Source organism: Ostrinia furnacalis, unplaced genomic scaffold, assembly GCF_004193835.3.
Source record: "Ostrinia furnacalis isolate ACB-3 unplaced genomic scaffold, ASM419383v2 OfSCF5688, whole genome shotgun sequence".
In the NCBI taxonomy this organism is placed as follows: Eukaryota; Metazoa; Arthropoda; class Insecta; order Lepidoptera; family Crambidae; genus Ostrinia; species Ostrinia furnacalis.
In genome coordinates this window covers 163897-170123 of record NW_021135927.1, presented here as the reverse complement: position 1 = coordinate 170123, position 6227 = coordinate 163897, and the positions used below count along the sequence as shown (strand labels likewise).

General features: G+C 42.0%; 1 pseudogene; it reads left to right on the top strand.

The window, feature by feature from the left end:
* Nucleotides 1–2197: 2197 nt before the first annotated feature.
* Nucleotides 2198–4176, top strand: LOC114361401 (uncharacterized; annotated as a pseudogene).
* The last annotated feature ends 2051 nt before the right edge of the window (nt 4177–6227 follow it).

The window sequence follows — 6227 nt, the reverse complement described above, 5'->3', positions numbered from 1 at the left end:
TGAGTGCAATTTGTAGGTAATAATTTCATACAACGGTGATTATAAATATACGGTAATTAGTACATGGAAATTATAAAACGATAGTTTTTCTTCAAAATTTCCAAAATCTTCAGTGTATGCAAATACTGTCTTACTACAACGTATGAAGGCCAAAGTACTGAATCTTTTTAAATTAACAACGTGAATCTACCTTCAAAAATCGAGTATAAAAATAAGGACATGGTAAATAGAAAAATTGAAAACCAAAGATATGGTAATTATACTCTTACGCAATTCATCGACGGTACGCCAACGCAATAGACCTCTACTTGCTAACAGGTCTTAGAGTCTTAGGTCTCGCCACGCGCGTAAATGATGTGTCAAATATTATTATTTAGGCTTGTGTGCCCAAAAATAGAAAACGTCACGGGAATTAGGACTTTCGCTCGGACAAGCAGTTTTTTAATTCTAATTATTTACAGAATGGTTCTATTGAATAGATATTTTGCTATGCGTAAGACAATCTTTTGTACTCTTTAAAATGTTGAATGGAGTAAACCAAATCTATACGACATAAAAATTACAGCCAAGTTTTAACATTAAGTCGGTGTGCGGACGCGAAACGGTAATTAGAGAACAGAGGTTCATGAAATTAATTAAGTCACAAATACTTAAAATAGAGGCCTATGATTTAATGCACAACTGGATAGGGTTGTTAAGTAACATATAAAAATACTTGCATGTCTCTAATTTGTCATTTTTAACGATTTAACAGCCCGGACACGCAAAAACTAGCTCATCTGAGAATGGCCGAAATCTGAAAATATGTTACAGCTTGGTTAGGGCTTGTTTCCACAATGACAGTGACAGTTTAAATTTTTTGCAAATGCAAATTTTGCAGGATGCCGTTTTTTTAATACTGTACATACGAACATCCCGTTTGCGGTGTCCCGCAAGGAAACGATCCATTCGAATCTGAAATTCGAATTTCAAACACACTCTTGTGTGTTCCCTCGAATTTTGCAAAATCCCGTCTTTGTGAGCACCTACGTTCTAAAAGAAATCCCCATGTAAAATTCGAGACTAGAGTAGCACTTGTAGTTTCTGAGATTTCGTGATAAGTGAGTCAGTCAGTGCTTTTATATAATTCTAGCGGCCACCCGCGACTTCGTACGAGTAGATCCCGTTTTACCCCCTTAGGGGTGAAGATTCGTAAAACCCTTTCTTAGCGGATGCCTACGTTATAACATCTACCTGCATGCCAAATTTCAGCCCGATCCGTCCAGTGGTTTGGGCTGTGCGTTGATAGATCACTATGTTAGTCAGTCAGTCAGTCAGTCACCTTTGAATTTTATATTATAGAAGAGATTATAATTGTAGATATCTAATTTAATAATCCATTGACCTTGGCCGTTCACCAGATCTGACGGGCTCATCCCCAACTCGAGTCCAAATTAAGCATTTAGTCACGGTCAGGCAACCCAATTAAAAGGGTTAATTGGCCAAGAATAGTGCTGCTAGTTTATCGATATTTTCCATAAAATTTACAGTTATTTCAATAAAATAACTTTAGAGCGGTGAAAAGAAAAAAAACTGGTGAAATTTTGACGTTGATCAATTGGTTTTATTTATTTTATTAGTTCTGTATTTGGTGGCTACTTGGAGCATCATTGTTCTTTTTTCTTTCTTTTTTTTATTATGTGAGCTGTATCATACCGAGAAAAGTTGCTGTACTCAAGCCTCTTATTGCAGATTTAAATAAGATTAAAATTAGGTATACTTTTTTTACTGACGGCTGATGGGGCAGAAAGGTTCTGGAATGGAGGCCGCGCACCGGAAAACACAGCGTGGGACGTCCACCTACAAGGTAGACCGACGACATCGTAAAGGTAGCAGGGAAGCGCTGGACGCAGGCCGCTACCAATCGATCAACATGGAAAGCATTGGGGGAGGCCTATGCTCAGCAGTGGACGTCCTATGGCTGAAATGATGATGATGATGATGATACTTTTTTACCAATTAGGAAACAAAGAACAAAGCACTTACACTCATACGTTACATGTATTGAAAATTGAACTCTGAATTGAGAAAGTGATAGAAATTAACGCCCGTATTTGCCGTGTGGGGACGGCCGTAAAAGAATACTTTTCCCCACCGCCGACAGGAGGCGTGTCGTAAGAGGCGACAAAACCCCTGTAGCACCAGACGGGCAGCAGCGTCTGCGTGCGAAACCAAACAAAAAACTGCGATCGCCAACCCGCCTGCCAAGCGTGGCGATTAGGGCAAAACCCTCCAAAATGGTTGTACACACAATAAAACGGCCCCTAGTCCCCGGCGGCCCCACTATCCCGGACCACGGTAGCGGTCACGGTAACGGTGGGGCAAGGGGTGCGAAGAATCCCCGGGGGATGCCAAGCTACCAACACCGACGACCTCTGGCCCTGGCAACCTTCAACGCTCGCACACTGCGTACAGACGTGAAGCTAGTGGAACTCGAGGAAGAATTGAGCAGGTTACGGTGGGATATCGTAGGATTATGTGAAGTCCGAAGAGAGGGGGAGGACACCATAATCCTCAAATCCGGAAACCTGCTCTATTTCCGGGAGGGCGACCAGCAGTCCCAGGGTGGTGTCGGGTTTATCGTTCACAAGTCCCTTATCAACAACGTGGTACAGATCGAGAGTGTTTCGGCGAGGGTAGCATACCTTATACTCAGAATCACCAAACGGTATTCGCTGAAGGTCATACAGGTATACGCACCGACCACGGAACACCCCGACGACGAAGTGGAGACTATGTATGAGGATATTTCCAGAGCCATACATAGCTCCCGGTCCCATTTTACCGTTGTGATGGGGGACTTCAACGCGAAGCTGGGAATACGAAGCGATAATGAGCTGAAAGTGGGGCAATTTGGGTACGGAGAGAGGAACGCACGTGGCCAACTGCTGGCTGGCTTTATGGAGAGGGAGGGCCTCTTTATGATGAACTCCTTCTTCAGGAAGCCAAAACAGCGAAAGTGGACATGGCTGCATCCCAATGGCGCTACAAAAAATGAGATCGACTTCATCTTGTCGACGAAGAAGCATATATTCAATGATGTCTCTGTGATCAACTCGGTCAAAACAGGAAGCGATCACCGAATGGTAAGAGGCACATTGAATATCAGGGGCAGTGCTACAGTCTCTCCAAAGGTGCCAAATTGACTATCGTTATATCGAAGTGTTAAAAAGTTTATACAAAAACGCCACAATGTCAGTCCGCCTCCAGGATCGGGACTCGAAACCTATCCAGTTGCAGCGAGGGGTAAGACAGGGAGACGTCATATCTCCAAAACTGTTTACCACCGCCCTGGAAGATGTCTTCAAGCTCTTGGACTGGAGCGGATTTGGCATAAATATTAACGGTGAGTACATCACCCACCTTCGATTCGCGGACGATATCGTAGTCATGGCTGAAACCTTGGAAGATCTAGGCACAATGCTCGATGGCCTCAGTAGAGCCTCTCAACAAGTGGGTCTCAAAATGAACATGGACAAGACAAAAATCATGTCTAATAACCGTGTCGCACCCACTCCTTTGAAGGTTGGAGACTCTACACTCGAAGCTGTTGACAATTATGTATACCTGGGACAAACAGTCCAGTTAGGTAGGGCCAACTTCGAGAAAGAGGTCAATCGTCGAATCCAACTCGGCTGGGCAGCGTTCGGGAAGCTACGCAATATACTCACGTCCGAAATACCGCAGTGTCTCAAGACAAAAGTCTTCGAGCAGTGTGTGCTGCCAGTGTTGATTTATGGATCCGAAACGTGGACGCTTACTATGGGCCTCATAAGAAGGCTCAAGGTCACCCAAAGGGCGATGGAGCGGGCCATGCTTGGAGTTTCCCTGCGTGATCGAATCAGAAATGAGGAGATCCGCAGGAGAACCAAAGTGACCGACATAGCTCGCAGAATTGCTAAAACCAAGTGGCAGTGGGCGGGGCACATAGCTCGTAGAGACGATGGCCGTTGGGGCAGAAAAGTTCTCGAGTGGCGACCACGGGCTGGAAGACGTAGCGTGGGCAGGCCTCCTACTAGGTGGACCGACGATCTCGTAAAGGTCGCGGGAAGAGCCTGGATGCGGGCAGCGCAGGACCGTGCATTGTGGAAAGCCTTGGAGGAGGCCTTTGTCCAGCAGTGGACGTCATTTGGCTGAAACGAACGAACGAACGAACGCCCGTATTCACAAACGATGCTTGCTTCAGTGAAGTAGCAAATCGAACGTACAGTATTGAATAGAGATCTGTGATTGGTTCATGTGTCACCCTGTGTGTCCACGCGCACTACGAGTAATCTTTGTGAATCTTCTTAATGGCGTCACACTATCATCACATAAATATCGAGAGACTCGGCAATTTAATTTACACACTCCAGTAGAGTTTATTTAAGGTATGAGCATAAAGATCTTTAAGGGCCCGTTTATCGATTATTAAACACTGTCAACTATCGATAAGCATACCGTCACTATCCAGACATAGACAAGTTACATCCTTTGTAAGCAGGTGCAGTCAAATTGACTGGAAGTCATCGGCAGTTCAAGTTAACTGATTGGGTGGAGATGTAAATGGACCGTTAAGACTAATAGTTAAATGTTTGCTTGGATTGAATTTACAACGATAATAATGTTTCAAAAGTTTACTCGTATTTGCTTGGAAAACTGACTTTTTAAGACAGTTTGGGGGTTGTCGAGCATTTTCAAACATGTCCTACTTAGGCTGAGTTGCACCACCTAACTTTGACGGTAACTATGACGATAACCGGTGTATTTTGTATGGAGTTTGACAGATTTTTGACGTTTGTCAAAGTTAAAGTAAGATGGAGCAACCCACCCTTAATGTTAGAACACATTAATCGTCTGTTGTATTTTTAACAAGCGACCCATTAAATTGCTGCTTTGCTGAAAACAGCATTAAAGTCCGCTGCAGCATTCTATCTAAGCGAACAAACAGCGGGAACGACATTTGTTTTTTACTATGTGAAGATGTATTGTGATCAAAAATGTCAATAAGTATTTATAGTAGGTAAGGATATTTTGACATATTTTCTAAGTAACCATTTATAAATTTATGGATTCCACAGAATGGCAATAAAAAGTTTTTAAAACCTTAAAAATCCAATTTCAATGGTTACCTATAAGACTTAACGACCATTTTCAAAAACCCTCTACTTTAAAATTTGATCAAAAGCTCGTTACAATACTTGCTCATTTGCAGACAAAAGTACATGTTTTAAAGAATCCCTCCAGCAAGTTTTCGAATCTACAATTCAGATACAATGAAACTTGAAATAAACGAGTTTTTTCTGAATTTTAAACGGAAAAGTGCGGGAAGTTTGCTAATGTTGCCTGTACAGTTGCCGGTCGTTGAATTGAGTATTTTTAACGACATTTTTACAATGTCATCGTTAACAGCCACATATAATGATAAATCTTACAATGAAAGAACTTGAAATCTATAAGATTTAGTATCTATTACTTTTAAAAAATAATTAATCAGACAAAATACTGCACATGTAAACTTATGAGTAAACTAGTGATCAACGCGAGTTTAAGGCTTAGTTGCACCATCTAACTTTGACCGTAACTATGACGATAACCGGTGTTTTTCAAATTCAAATTCAAATTGTGTTTATTGTGAAATCACAGGTACATACCTAAGTCAGGTCATTACAATTTCTATGGAGTTTGACAATGTAGTTTTAACGTTAGTCAAAGTTAAAGTAAGATGGTGCAACCCAGCCTAAGTTTTAATAAAAAGAGGGATTAAGTTCTAAAAATGCAAATATTTTGGCGTATAGCAAAATGTAACTGTAACCCACAAAAATCCCACAATCTAGTTTTATTTCATACAAAGATCTGAATCACATCAGTCGAATCGGAACGCTATCTCTGCCCTTTCCCGATCCATTTTTCACGTCTTTTCTCCTTCAGATATTGTGTATGGATATAAATATTCAAATTCGTCGAACGTCAAGCGATCGAACCCTCGGAATCGGGCGTGATTTCGCCGTTCACACTTCTGCAGAGAATTGTACGAGCCCCCTTTATGGGCAGGAAAAATATTTACAAAGGGTCCAGAAATATGAACGTTTGAAAGGCTTTGTCTATTCGCAGGGCACTGCGGTGTTTTGATTTTGCGCGCGAGATGACAAAAAGAAGGCGAAATGGATTGGAACGTAATTTGACGTTCGTATTGTACATAGGTACGA